Genomic DNA, 16747 nt, shown 5'->3' on the forward strand with positions numbered 1-16747 from the left:
GGGATCGAACTCATGCAGAAGTGGCTTAAGCTTCTTAGTGCTGTGCTTTAACCCACTGCGCCACCAGGGAGGGCCAGCACCAACTTTTAAAGTGCCAGAATTTGCCATTCTATTACATCAATCAATGTTGCCCAAGAAATGAAACTTCCATGCACATATAAAATTAGGTGCACACTTTTGTCTTTAGATATTTATAAAATCATTATCCCTGTATACTGAACTGTTTTGAAAATACAACATATAACGTTAAAGCCCTGAACTTTAGTTCCTATTATGTCTGGCTTTGTGACCTTAAGCACCTTATTCCACCTCTCTGGATTTCAATGAAGTGATTGAACAGAGACCACACTAGGAGAGGTTGCTCATGAATCAATTTTTTTGTGTGTAAGTTTTGGGATTTTGTGAGAAGGTTGTGTAGTTACACTTGACCTCCCTCAAGCTAGGGGGTCCTTCTTACTCAGCATGCAAAAAAGTAAATGTAACAATCAGTATTCTAATCAGGGGTCCAGGCAGAATGACTAAATCCTCCAATCTCTGCTTGCAGTCTCTAAACTCTAACCCTCACAACTTGCATGCTATATAGTTGGTTATGTCTCTGACATCCCACTGGATAATAACAACTTTGAAAATGGGAGAATTCCTTATTCTATGACTACTCATAATAATATAACAGCACAGTAATATAACAGCCTTGGTGTGCATGGGTTTACCTAAATATTAAATGTTACATTGTTAAATGAATAGCAGAACCACATATAATAATCCATTAAATAAACTTCTAATTCTAAACCTCTACATAATAGAAGATCTAGATTTTTAATGTCTATTTAAGAAATCTGAGAATAATTGAAGCATCTAAGATTTAAGGGGTCAAGATGCCAGAGGATGGAACCATACTGATATGAATCTAGACTTGCTTTCATCATTTCCCCTGGAAATTGCTCTTCAGTGATTTCTATCTGGTAACAATAAGAATCTAAGCCCCTAAGAGAGCAGCAGCCCTTCTGCCCAGCTGCTCCGAGGCAAATGCTCTCGTTCAGCAAATGTGTCCCTTTCAGGAGCATCTCTTTCCCGTCCACTGTGTCTATGCAGTGTCCCTTATTCTTCTCTCCCTTATTTTTTTTTAAAGATTTACTTATTTATGCATAGAGAACTGGGGTTCAGGCCAGGATGCAGGGGCAGTGAGAGGATTCACCAGAGTAAGATTGGGGAGCAGAACAGGCCAACTGAGGAAGTACACTGCTGAGGGGAGCAGCGGGCTGGTCAGGAGAGCTCTGCCTCGTCATGTGGGTCAGCTCCAAAGCTGGGGATTGAACTCACACCGAAGTGGCTGTGCTACCAGACAGGGCCCCTTCTCTCCATTATTTTAGTAATCCTTCCCTTTTGGATATGTGTGTGTATGTGTGTGTGTGTGTGTGCATATATGTTTACCAAAAATCCCCCAAAGAGAGGTACAATTGAATGACACCATGTAAAGATTTTGGCTGTCTCAACATATAAACCACAAACAGTGTAGTTCAAGAACTGGCAAGGAGGAATAGCTTTTCTGTATACCCTAGAGTATTAGTCAGAGTGTGGAAATACTATACTTGAAGAGTAAATGCAAACTGAAAATAGGCAAACCATTACCAAGAATGAAACCCGACTTTAAATTAGTTCTTATTAAAATCTCTTAGCAGACTAACAAGCAAGACAAGTCACTTCCTTAATATGATAAAAAGGTATCTACAAAAGGGAAAAAAAGCACTAGCAAACATACTTAGTGGTAAAATATCTAAAGATTTTCTTTTAATCTAGAATAACACAAAAGTGCCCTCTCTCACTATTTTTACTCAACATTATATCGGATGTCTATCCTAGTAAATACTTTAAGGCAAAATTTATGTGTATATTTACATATTTACACACATATGTATAATATGTGTGTATATACACAATTAAAATGTGTATATGTACACATTTTATGTGTAACATGTATGTTATTCACAGGTATATATATTTATGCATAATGTGTATATACATGTGTGATGTGTATGTATACATTATATACCTTATGTATAATATGTGTATATCTATTATATACATACACTACATACACATACATCATACACATGAGTATGAATGAATTAAAAAAGGAGCAAAAATAAATTTTACACAACATGGCTATCTATACACACGTTTATATAAGTATGTTTAAATATGAATATATAGAAATGAATTTAAGAAAGATCATTGTAGTTGATCAATATAAATTTGACATTCAGTAATAAATTTGAAAAATATTTAAATACTTATAAATGTTAGGAATATTAAAACATATTTTATGAATATTAAAATAGTTAATAACATCAAACATTATTTTTTTATGGAACAACTTGGCATATACACAAAGAAATCTTGAGAAAGAACAAAGCTGGAGGAAGTGTACTATTTGGTGTCAAATTGTAGCAAAATGCAAATCAAAGATATAAAAAAATTACCAGTGTTAGTGAGACTATGGTTTAGTCACCATATAAAACAGCAATAGGTTCCCTCAAAAAGATAAACATTTAACATGTAACCTAACAGTTCCACTTCTGGGTAAAATTTATCCATAGGAAACAAAACTGCTGATTTAAAAAGATATCTGTATTCCATATTCACATCAGGATTATAATAGTCAATACATGGAAACAACCTAAGTGTCTATCAGTGGACAGCTAGACAAAAGAAATGTGATTTATGTAATAGAAAATGGGGACATACTTCACAAATTAAAGGATGTTAAGTCTCAAACATGTGCTGCAGGGGCTGTGGATAGTTCCATAGTGTTGTGCTTTAACCCACTGCACCACCAGGGAGGGGCCCTCATGTAAGATTTCTGTCTTCTCATCCAGCCCTGGCGACTGGGGCCTAAACTTTATTGATGATTACATACCAAAGGTGTGCCTCCAAGATTCTGGGTTGTAAAACTGGAAACCCAAGAGAAGAATTTCATCTTTGAAATGTTCCCTTGAGGAACAGAAATGATGTGTTTATAAAGGAAACGGGTTAAAAAAAAAAACCGGGCAAAAGTTTAATAACGGGAAGGGAAACTTAAGGCCATCCTGATCAGTCATCAGGGAAATAAAATACAAAAATCATAGAAAAACATTACTATTATTCCACTATAAGATTAGCATTTATTTTAATTAATAAGTACAAGGACTGGATATGTCAAGCTTTGGTGAGACTATGAAGCCACGGTCATGCTCGTAACTGTTGGCTAGACTGTAAAATGAGCAAGTACTTTGGGAAAATATTTGGAAGTATATACTAAAACTGAACATGAACATGAACTATGACCCTGTATTTCTACTCCTAGATACATGCTCAAGATACATGTGTCCACCTGACTACAGAGCAGCATATAACATGCACTGAGCTTTGTGTATATTGGGCGAATTGTGAACCAACCCCCTAGGTGACAGTGGCAGCCTGGATAAAAGGTGGCATCTTCCTAGAACATAGTAATATAAAAAAATGAATCTCACAAACATAATGTTGAATGAAATAAAGAAATACACAAGAGAGAACATAAGGCCTAACTGCATTTGTATGAATTTCACTAATGGAACTAAGCTGTGGAGATGGCGTCAGGGCAGCGTCTTGTTGAGGAGTCAGGACAGGAATTTCCCCTTGTGAATTCTGCACCATTCTGTATGTAGGTTATACCTCAAAAATGAAGCTAAAGAAGTAGAAGTGTTCCAAAAGATTGGCAAAAGTTGCTGAGTCTGAAAGAATTCTTATTCTCATAGTGGGAAAAAAATGCATGTAGGCTAAAAGTAGAGAGGCCTGTTGTTAACTAGGGACATTCTGGACCCAAATTTTATGTGAAAACAGCCAAAGGCTGTCAGCTTATTTTTATCACAGGCAGGCAGGACTTTTGTGCATAAAAAGTACAGTTCTTAAATAATCATCACATTCCCTTGTTTTACAAATGTGGAGCCATCACTCCGACAGGGGAGGTGATGACAGCAGTCACTTTTGTTGTTGCTGTTGGAGTTTTATCGTAGGCATTCTAAAATTAGAGGCACATGGCTTGATGGCGTTTGGAGTTTATTGAATCCACCCACTTTGTTTATTTCCAGCCTGAGCCTTTGAATGGCTATTGAGTCCTTCCTAATTTTCCTTATAAATGCCCTTTACAAAGCAGCACTGGAGACATTTCTTCCTGTCACCAAAGAAAGAATATTGGCTGGGAGTCAGACAATGTTGAGCTTTCTTTCTTTTGTTCTTCCTTTTTACTTGTGTTATTTTTAATTAAGTTGATTCTTGACAACACTGTATACGAATTAGTGGTATAGCTCACACCTCTTCAGCTGTAAGTGACCTCATCACACCCACCCAGCAATGCCCATAATCCTCCAGTGTAGTCCATTGGGCCCCCACCCTCTTGTTAGGCCAACCCAGGCAGCGCAGTGGGACCAGAGGCTACTGGTCCCACTGCTACGGATAGTGCCCAGGAGGAGGCAAATGTCATGGCAAGAGCACCCAATTCTTGGTTGTGCAGATTGGGGGTGGCCTCAGCCTTGCCTGAGCCTTTCTTCCTCCTGGTTGGTGCATTCTGCCTTGGCTATTAAGAACTCATACCCTCCCCCCACACTATCCTTTGGTATAATTTCTCTCCCTGCACTCCCTTGGCACTGACCCTCCTCCCACCCATCAGGCAACAGGCCCAATAAACCACTCTTCCCTAAGATTGCTTGTGTGGGCTTCTGTCAGCAACACCTTACACCTCTTTTGTTCCTTATTATTTTAATCTTGTTACATGTGCTTTAGTAAGCAATAATAACATTTTGAACTCTTATGGTTTTCTGAAAATATGTGGCTAAAGCTAGTCTATTCATGATTAACATGTTTTAAAATAATACTACATTTTTAACATTCCCGCATACAACCGCAACAATTCCTCAGAAGTGATGGTGTGACTGGTAAAAACAAGATGAGAGGATTATTATTTTTTTTAAATCTCTTAAAATTCAAGCTAGAAGTCTTTTGTGTGTCTTTTCCAGTTCTTCAATTAGTATTGATAATTTTTAAGATCTGAGGTAACAGTCCCCACCAGATCACTACCACCCTTCAGTTTGCTTTGATTACATTTACATCAGAAAGGGCATGATGTCACATTGGGTGAACATTTGGTGAACACATTTATTTACAGTACTGAACTCATTCACGCTTGAATGCTGATGATTACTCGTGTGCACAGATTCACCAGAAACCAACTTGTCACCAGTAATTTTTCCATTTCATTCAGCCCATATGTGCATTGACTGGGTACTCTGATGGGAACTTTGGCATGTACTGTAACATAGGCATCTCCATGAAAAAGGGAGGTTCCATGTTTCCTGTCCCACTTAAGAGGTAGAGCTGAGTAGTAAGGGGAAATTGAGGACACAGAGAAGACACAGGAAGGGGAGGCACTTGGAGAGAGACAAAGAGAGACACGTGGAGAAAAAGGGCCTGTTTATTTCTTAGCTTTGCACTTGCACCAGGTACGTGAGGGATGTGGAAGAGATAAGTGAAGACATATAGAGACACTTGAAATAGACATTTGGGTGAGGGACAGTGAGGAGGCTGATAATGGCAATCTTTAATCTTGATTTGTACTTTAATTTTGATCTTTTCACCCCTAACTTCCCTGACTCTCTACTGTCTCTTTGCTATGATTCCTCACCAGAGGTGCCTTAGACATGACACAAGATTTTGGTACTCAGCAGCTTCACTTTTATGTAGAAGATTACAGACTCCCCCTAAAGAAAGCAAGGTTGGGGGTCTTGGGATTCCCCTCAAACTGCCTGCTAAGAGTACTATTTCACTTAGATTTCTACCATCAACTCCATCACTTTGTCATCAGTTTTAAAGAAATTAAAAGAAATACTAATAATAATGATTAGTGATGAGTTTGAGAATTATCAAGATGGCCTTAAAATACTCCTCAGGCTGACCAAACTTATTGTTATAAGGCACAGACCTCCCTTTTCTTGGAGCATTTCTGTTCCTTTATAAATCATCACCCAGTCTCTGTAAGTTCTACTATTCAAGAATGTCTTTTTTGAAGACCTTTGAAATATAATCATCAATAAAGATCAGGCATCAGTCTCCCTAGAAGACTAGATAACTAAATCAATAAGCACCAGTTGGCAAACACAGATGACCAATCACCTTAACCGATCTCCTACCAACAGAACCCTAACTCTTTTCCATTAGCTCTCTTGAGTGCTTCAAGTCTTTCATGCCCTTTGCTACAGCAGAGGTGAGTTCAATCTTTCTCCCCTACTGCAATAGATGAATAAGTCTTCCTTGCCTGTGTAATTCTATTCAGTCCAATTTTTCTTTGGCATGATTAAATAAGTTGACTGCTTTCATATGTTCTTATTGCACATTTAGACATCTTTTAATATATAGACTGTCTCTTTTAAAAATGACTAAGAATTTTTCCCAAGTTTCTATAATAGTTTTTGCTTCTATAATTATGATTTGTAATGTCCTCATTCTTACATAGATGTGCATTCTTTGTCTGATATATGAATTTCCCCCCATTGCATTATGAATAATCCTTTTTGAAAATCAGTTACAGTTATTGCCTTTGATTTTTAGGCATCTCTGATAGGAATGGGTGGCTGCCAAAGATGAAAGAATGTAGAGGTTTTGGCCCTAGTCTACAATGGGCCTGGGGTTAGTCTTTGATGTTCTGTCTGCTAATTTTTTGTCTACCATTTCCACATGTCATAAGATAATTCTTATTTTTGCAACCTGACTGATCATGAAGTCTCCACTCAGCAGCCTGCACCTTAGTTATTGTCAACATCCTTGACTTAAACATTTAAGTCTTAGAAGAGTTACATAGGGCAAAGCAATATCTGCTAGAGAAATCACCTGTTTATTGTAGAAAAAAGTATTTCTTCTTCATCAAAGTCAAGGTGCTCAAGAGAAATTAAAACATTTAAGTGAATGCATGGATCTAGATTCAATTAACATTACATGTATGTACACACACATATGTCACTCATTACAAATGAAGGCCTCTTATCTTAAGAGAGCAACTGAGCATAAAACAGAATCAGTCATTACATGAGAGAAAAATACAAATCACCTTTGACATGAAAAATTGCTCAATTAATAATTAAAAGGCATTGAAATATAAACTAACCTGAGATATGATTTCTTACCTATTGATATTAAGTTGGTAAGAATACAAAAGTTTTACAAGCCCAATTCATTTTGTGGGGGGATATATGATGTAGTTAAAATAAATATAGGGTAAAAAACCATGGGAGGGCTATTAGCAAAGTTTGGCAAAACTACATATGCATTGTTTGCTTTTTGAGTCATCCCACTTCTGGAAATTCTACATTGAGGCATTACCTCTACAGTGGAAAAAAAATGTGCACAATTATTTACAGTAACAGTAAGATATTAGAAATACAAAAAAAAATAAACCTTAAAATCTATTCATACTAGAATAGTTGGATAAACCATGGTACACACACATAGTAAAGAAATTTGTAGTCATATAAAAGCACAAAACTTTTACAAGGTAACATGGTCTCATATACACACAGTATATTTATTAAGTGAAAAATATAAGATAAAAAAAATAGAGATAGTATTACCACATAGTATGGGTAAGAAAAGTGACTTTAGAAAAACATTTAAATTCAAAATAAAGGTGATTATATATTTTTAGAAATTAATATTTATAATAATTGTGTTACTATACTTATTATTTAACAGCATATATATTACCTACAAGCATGTCCCAAACTGAAAAAAGAAAAACCCAAAAAAAAAAATTAAAAAGGAACCGGGTTTTTCCAAAAAAAGAAACATAGTAAATATTATAGGGCAATGTATGGTCTACTGTAGGGCATATTATCCTTTTAAAAATAATTTCTTTATAAATTTTCTCTGTTTTTGCAAACATTTTTTCAAAAATTAAATCATTCTTAGTACACTGTCTATGCAACAATAGTCCATCGGCAGGATGTGACCCGCATGCCATCCTTTGCCAATTTCTGTGCTTACCAAGATACTACAACAGCAGTGAGCATGTTTACTGAGCTCTCAGATCTTGGTTCCTAGAACTTATTCTAATGTAAGAAAATGCAGGGTTCTTAGGAGAAGCAAAAAGAGCTTCAAGTTTAGATCTGGGAAAGTACAAAGTAATCCTAGGGGATTTACGTATTTGGTACAATCTGAGCATAGCAATGTGTTATCTCACCTTAGGGAGTGTGGAGGGACCAAAAGGATCTATGTATGATACCAAAGAAGGAATAACAGGATTATCAAATCACCATTTGGCTGCTGGAATGCAATTGTTAATTTGTGCTGTGATCAAGTCATAGCCAACAAGTGGGTTCAGGTTTTTGAACAGAAGGATAGTCAAACAACCTTAGAGTAATCACACAGACAGCTCATCAACTACAAATTATAAGGATAATTATGGAGGATGCTAAGGAAAATAGTCTTAACTGAGTGATCACCTGAGCATTAGGATTGCTCAGAATCCTCATTGCCTCCTGATGGGATGAAATGAGAAGAACCCAGTATCACTGATGCAATATCCATGCAATACTTAATCTGAATCTACTCAGGAGGGAACCAAGAGCCAAGCTTATATTATGGGCATATTCTAATAAGATAACTGATCCAAACACTTCAAACTACAATGTCGCAACAGCAGCACTGTGAAACGGCTAAAGAACTGTACCAGGTTCATAGAGATTGAATCAAGAGACTTGACAATAGAGACTATCACAATTGCTATTGTGATATTTGCCTGCATTTGTTATAAACAGCAATCATAACTGCAAAGAACATTTTCCTAGAAGACAAAGGAATGCAAGCATGGAAGATATACTAGATAAAGTTACTCAACTGTGTGGAGCATGGAAATGTTATTATGGCTTTGCAGGAGAGTGTTTTAGTCCTTAGGAGGTACCTGCTGATGTATTTACGGATGATGTGACATGATGTGTTCAACTTATATTCAAATGGTTCTGTGATATTTATAAATGTTAATATTTATTGTAAGAGAAAGAACAAATGAATTATTGTTAATGACATTAGATAAAAGAAATCTGGGTTGTCTTTATGCCTTTCAAATTTACCATAGGTTTTAGAATTCCTAAATAAAAATTTGGTAGCTAAAAAAGTATGGATTTTAGGCAGCTTACAGAATAATATGTTATGTGTTCAAGGATATTCATAGCACCAATTCCAGTAACAAAGAAAATTTTAAAAACCTAATGTAACTCAAAAGGAAAGTAGTTGAACAAATTATGTCACATCCCATTTGATGTGATATGCATCATTAAATCATGACATTATGTAAATGTATAATAAATGTATGTATGTACAAATATATACATGAAAAATATATACATATATTCACATGTATAATTTATACATATTTAAGTATATTTACTTATATTTAATATTATGCATGGGGAAAGAAAGAAAGGTGCAGAAGAGTATGAATAGTTGCTTATTCCTGTTAGAATAGACAATTTCTGGAAATATAGACAAGGATCCACCGTTAATGAATTCCCCTGAAAAGTGAAAGAGGGTCAGAAAAAGGATTTTAATTTCCACAATAATCACTTCATTGATAATTTTTTTGCCTTGAGCATATAAGTATATCTTCTAAAAAGAACAAAATCTTATTGTGTTATGTAAAATTCTTTAAATAGCACTAAACATTATTTACTATTACTACTAGTAACATCAGTTACTAATATTTTTTGCATTCCTGATGGATTGGGGGATCCTGTATATTTGGCTAAACTGTATAGGTCAGACCACAGCTCCATGAACACATTCAATGCTACATTCTAGGTGGTCCCCAGAATCAGAAGGGACATGAACAACTTCAATATCACCAATTATTTTAAACTGTAATTCAATGCATAAGGCACCTTTCTCAATTCCTTGGAGCCTTCGTATGACCCAGTAGTCAGAAGAGCTAGAATGTCCACTGTCTCAGAATTGGTAGCATGAATCTGGAATGATTAGGAAACATGCCCAAGACTGCTTTTGTGATGGTGATATCAATTTGCTCCACAATATTCTTGGATCTCCTAATTCCTGGTATCAGCAAATTAGAGTTTAGAGAAGTTTTCATCAATAAGGTCTGAGTCCAGGGAAGATGGGAGAGCTCTATTTCCTACCATGATTTAAAGGGGATAATGTGTAACCTGAGAGTTGTCTTCTTCATTTGTTTAGACATTCACAGTTGGGTGCTCTGCTGAAACACCTAGCTGTCAACATTTTACAGGGGACAGCAAGAGTGTCTCAGGTTCATGTAGACCAACAAGTTTCACATGTTCCACAAGCCATCCTCGTGACCTGATCTCATTACATTCTAAACAGCACAACAACTACAAAACATCACAGAATTGATCACCATTTGTTCATTTTGATAAAGTCCAGTGGACCAGGAAAGTCTAGCCATCAAACAAAGTAAGATGGCTGCAATAATTCATACCATGAACATGATTCACTAGCATTAGTTAAACCAAAGTAGCTAAGCAGCCCTGAGCAAGAAGTGCTAGGATGTAATCAATATGTTACCTCTGACATTTACAAACATCCTTTAGAAGCAAAACACTATTTTAAAACCTTTTAATGTCACTTTATGAAGTTGGCTTGCCCTTTAAATGTCTTTTCATTCCTCCTGAGAATTAAATCAGTTTCAGGAAGGACCCCCTTTTTGATTATTTGAACAGCAGTTGGGGGTAAGAAACTTAAAAAAAGAAGGCTCTTAACCTGCTTGTAATAGTCTCCTGTCATTGTGACTGCCAACCTTTCAACTCTTCTGTTTCCCTTCTCTTAATGATTCATGAAAGGTGTGACAGCTCTTTTCTCTGATGGAAGTCCTAGTAGAGAATCAAATGAGATTCACGAAAGTGCACAGAGAGGCTGTCTTGCTCATAAAATAGTCTGCAAATATAAGACTCTTTTTGGTGAACAGAAGCAGGTGCAGGGCCTTTTATGGGAGTCACGGTGACTGGACAGAAGCCAATGGGACTGAAGGCTGGATGTGCCACCCACTGTGAGACAGACACAGGCAACAGCAGAATTAGATGTGTCCCGGTACAGAGTTCCAAGGCTCAGGTCAGTGCACATGTGAGGCTATGCCTGCATGGTTCTAGAAATTACTCTGCCCCAGAAAGTTCCCAAAAGAAACTTCTAAGAGTGAAGTCAAAAACAGCAAGACAAACTGTTAGACAGCTTCGACATAATGAAATGGCGCATCTTGTATACATGGAGAGGTTCAACATAAAATTCACAACACTCTTTTTTAAACATACATGAGACTCTTGAGCATAGAAATCTGGAAAGTCTACATGAATTGGAAGAGGAAGTCCTAGGCAGGAAAAATGACACAGAAGCCAGATCTATGCCAAAATGAGTAACTTGAACACCTGAGATTCCTATTTTGGAGCCCTTCACAAGTAATAAGACTGTACCTGTAGGGTTTAGATGTTCTGCTTAGATATACCAGCAGTATCTTTGTGAAAAGCATGGTCATGTGAAGTATAAATGATGAGCAAACAAAGAATGAATCAGCTACTGCTGGAACAGAGAGATCTTTACTCAGTAATGATGCCTGGTGCTTTCAACTAAGAACATCTGCCCAGGAATAATCCAAACTCCAGCCTGTCTCCGTATGTGTCTATCCTTTCTAAGTTAACAGTGATGAAGACAAACCCTTAATTGGAAAGTAGCCTGGAACTCAACATCACCCATAACATTCCTAAAGCTGTTCCACAGGACCAAGATGCATATACAAATGTCAGAATCTAGAAGGATCAACACTTTTAGCTCTGTATCAGTAGCTGTGTCAGCCTTTGTTTCTGTCTTTATGTTTTATATAAAGAAACTAACACTGGCTCAAAGGTATGATTTGTCCCAACTTCCCAAGTTTAGCAAAACAAGATAAAGGTGAAGTATTGCAAATTTCATCATTTTTAACCAATAATACAATGTGAGTTAACATAATTTTAGTGAATTAACACAACCCAAGTTCTTGAATTTCAACCGTCATCAAGTACAGATATATTCATAATGTTGCCTGCAGGAAGGGTTTCATTTAAAACACGCAAGAATAGAGAGAAACACATCCAATACTGTGAGACCATAAATAATAGAGGTCTTGCTTTGTTCCTATGATTTCCTTTTTATGAGTTCTTTTTGATTCCATATGATTTGTTTTAATGAAACTGTCACCTTTCCATGTGAAATTTGTCTCTGCTAACCTCAGAAGAATTCTGAGCAAAATGATGACACAGAAAGGCCTTATATTTAGTATAAGAAGTGAGTTTAAGTCTAGATTTTAAGGCTCTCATTTGGAAGAACAGATAAGTCACATTCCATTTCATCATTTAAAATAAGAAAAAAAATGTTTAAGAATGTGAGCTTGAAATATGCACGTGTGACCTATTTAAGTAGAAAAACTATATACTTGCTATGATGCTAGAAAATAGGAGAGGGTGCCATCAGGAAAATGGGCCAGGAAAATCAGAACAAAATCTAAGGGAAAAATTATGTATAGGGAAAAATTATGTATAGGAAAAATGAGAAAAAAATCACAACTTAAAGCTTTATGAATAATAAACATCTTTTAAAAATACAGCCATCAACAATCTTCAATACAATCAATTTATGCAGAGATGGGAATATGCTCCAGGCTAATCATCATGGTAATAAATTAACTGCTTAGCCAGAAGAGCAATACTATTCCTGTCCCCCTCCCACTCCATGTTTAAAGAGCACTTACAACAAGCAGTGGTTTATAATGCCAGCGTGAACTTTTCTCTAAATAAAGCAGGCAATCTTTATGACTTCTGGAGCCTGAGAGAACCAGGACAAGATCAAGACAATTTTAAAGGTAAACATCAGAAAATCAGAAGAAAGAAAAAGACAAGGTAACTTCTCTCTAAGACAAAAACTCTGATATGCCCTACCAACAAGGTAAGAGCCTTTTTGGGTGGGCGGCAGTGGTTATTGTCCAAACACAGTCACACTATCTCGGCATGATATAGTGAAACTTCTTTTTGAAATACCCCTGGCATACAGAGAATACAAAATCAATCCTCTCATCCAAAGAAGATTATTGAAGAAGGTGATAGACGTGGTTCCAGAGAAAAGCCCAGCTTTCTAGGTATACTAATCATACTCTTTATGTAGGTGAAGATGCCCACATAGCTGAACATGAGACAAGAATAGTTTTATGGGACATGATGCCAGGAAGCATAGCAAGAATAGCAAGAGTGAAGCAAGAATGAGAAAATTCAATAAAGAATGCTTAACTTGAGGTTTCCATGTAGGAAATTAAGAATCCATTCTCCTGGAACCCTCTTAGGAACCACATAGAAGGTAGCAAAGAATTGTTCCCCCAAAGATAAGGTATAGAAGCATTTATCAAAACCTTCCCACCCTGGTGATGATAGGGTTCTCTTGGAAGCATGATTAAATCCATGTTTCTTTACTGTCTTTCCTGGACTAAAATTAACCACAACAGATTTAAAACATTCTAGACAGAGAACTAAGGACAGAAGTGGGAGATGAGTGAGGTAGGTCATAGCACTGTGAGGAACAGGTTCACAAAAACAACAGTTAAATTCTAATTAAGGATCAAAATATATAGTATAGTCCACAAAAATACTGGTTAAATTTCTTTATAAAATGGGACCAATAATTAAGGATATTTAAATACATAAAGAAAGCTTATAGCACAATAAATTCCAAAATCGGCAAAAGGAAAATTTGATCCCAGAAAAAAATAGTTTATCTTTTAAATTGTTCTAGTATCATTAGATAGAGTGTTGTTTCTTTCAAAGGCAAACTTAATTTGAAGAGTGCATAATATATACACTCTTATATTCATTGCAGCTCTGTTAATAATAGCCAGGTTATGGAAATAACCTAAGTGCCCAAGAACAGACGAATGGTATAGGAAGATGTATATGCACAATGGGATACTACACAGTACACACACACACACACACGTGTGTGTGTATATAGATACACACACACACACACACACATATATATGGGATTTTACACAGTATAAAAATATACAATTTGCATGGATGGAACTGTAAGAGATTATTCTAAGTGAAAATAGTCAGAGGATAAAGAATATACAGGATGGTTTCACTAATATGCAGAATGTAGAGGAAAAAATGAACAAAAAAAATGGTCAGACAGAACCAAGCATTAACCAAGAAAAGGAAGTCTTCAACAAGTAGTGTGGTTTTGTGTGTCTATTTTTAGTCTAAAACCATACTGTTTCAATCACTACAGCTTTGTGTTATAGTTTGAAAGGTTAGAGATTGATACCACTTATCTTTTTGTCAGATTCCTTTGATTATTCTGCATCATGTGGTTCCATATATTCAATAATGTCTGCTCTATTTCTTTGAAGGGTTTAATGGGGATTTCTTTAATCTATAGATTGCTTTGGGTAAAATGACCATTTAAACAAAGTGAAATCTTTCAATTCATGAACAAGAAATTACTTCCCATTTCTTTGTGTCTTATATCTTTTAACGATGTCTCATAGTTTGCATTGAACAGGTCATTCACATCCTACATTAACTTTTTTTCTGTGCATTTAATACATTTTTGTTGCTATTGCAAATAAATTTATTTCTTGTTCTTCTGTTTTTTGCTTGTAGGAATGCAACAAATGTTGCATGGTGATTTTTTTTGACCTAACATTTTTCTAAGACTAGATGATTTCACTAGTAAGTTAATTTCTAATAGTTTTCTTGATGGAGTCTTTAGGGTTTTCTTTTTATAGTATCATATGACCTGCAACTAGTAATAGTTCTACTTATTCTTTCCCAATTTAGATTCTTTTTTCCATCTTTCACATGTCTAATTTCTCTGTCTTGGATTCCCAATACTATGCTGAAGAACAGGGCTTATCGTATATAACCTTTACTATGTTGAAGTATATTACTTCTATCCACATTTACCTAAGAATATTTACCATAAGTGGATAATGAATCTCATCAATTGCCTTCTGTATATGTAATGATATAATCATATAGTATCTATCTCTCTTTTTGTAGATATGGTGAATTATAATGTTCAATCTGCATATATCTCACCATCCCTGAATCTCAGGGACAAATAATTTTTGGCCATAATACATGATCCTGTTAATATACTGTTGAATTCTCTATATTGAGGTTTTATTGAGGACTTTTCTACCTGGGATCATCATGGATATTGGTCTGTGATTACCTCCTAGTTATGGTCATTTCTGCTTTTAGCATCAGATTAATGTTAGCTTCATAAAATATTTTGAGAATTGTTCCTTTTTGGGAGTTCACTTCATCTTTGAAGGCTTGGTAGAATTTACTAATGAAATCATCTGTCTCTAATTTTTGAGAGTCTTAAGATTACTATTTCAATTTCTTTGCTTGTGACTGGTATGTTCACAGTTTCTGTTTCTTCCCCATGCTATCTCAGAAGGTAGTGTGCATCTAAGAACTTGTACATTTCTTCCAGATTTTGAAATTTGTTGGCATACAGATGTTCATTGTATACTCTTATCATCCTTTGAATTTCTGAGATGTCTATTATGGCCTCTCCTCTTTTATTTGTGATTCTTTGTTAGACTATTTTCCCCTTTTTCTTCGTGTGTCTAGATAGAGATTTGTCTCTTTTTTTTTTATAGTTTTGAAGAAACCTCTTTTGGTCTCATTGATCTTCAGAATTATCATTTTGATTCCTAGTTCACTTATTTCCACTTTAATTTTTATTATTTCCTTCATTCTAACAGATCTTTGTTTCATTTATACTCTTTCTAACCTGAGGATATAAGGACAGATTGTTTATACATTTAAAATACTAAATTTTAAAAAGAATTTTAACAAGAAAATAGTTAGAAGCTACTTATCTCTAGAGTGCAGTACTGAATTTGGGGGAGATAGAGAGAAAAATTGATATTTTCATACTTCAGTCTAGAGAGCCATCTAAATCTAGTTTATTTCCATGTTCAGGCAATTTTTTTTTAAATACTGTTATAGAGACTCAAAACCTTATGGTTTTCCATCTGCAAGTAAAGTTTCTGGGCCTCAGTCATGTAATCACTGTGATTAATAACAACCTAACTGGTGCTCAGGATTTAGAAGAATAAATAACCTTGTCATTTCCAAACCCCAAGCTGTGGCTTCATTTTATATAGCCATGTTAATTCTTCTTGTAATCCTCATGAAGTACAGGGACCTCTGTTATTTCTTATCTTTAAGCCTCTTTTATCTCCACCAAACTAAAAAGGATCATTTTTTAAAAGAGTTGATGGTGGTAGGGAGGAAAAAAAAAACAATAAAAAATGTCTAGGGTATTGGAAGATGAAAAAGAATAACAATGATTAGGCTAAAATAATTAGATATTTATTCTTCCCTGTATAACTCAAAGGGATCAGCATTTCTCTTGTGGTAACAAAAATTTCATATAGCTCTAAATTACTTTCAGAAAACCTTGTTTTCAGTGAAAGTAAGTCAGATCTTAAAATATTTAATAATGTATCAAAACAAAAATATGTGAATTTGACTTCTTTCTGCACATTGGAGATCCTGATCCTGTGAAAGATAATATAATAGATAGATGATAGATAGATAGATAGATAGATAGATAGATGATAGATAGATAGATAGATAGATAGATAGATAGATAGATAGATAGATAGATAGATAGATAGATA

This window comes from Condylura cristata, unplaced genomic scaffold, assembly GCF_000260355.1.
Source record: "Condylura cristata isolate star-nosed mole 26May11 unplaced genomic scaffold, ConCri1.0 scaffold00004, whole genome shotgun sequence".
NCBI lineage: Eukaryota > Metazoa > Chordata > Mammalia > Eulipotyphla > Talpidae > Condylura > Condylura cristata.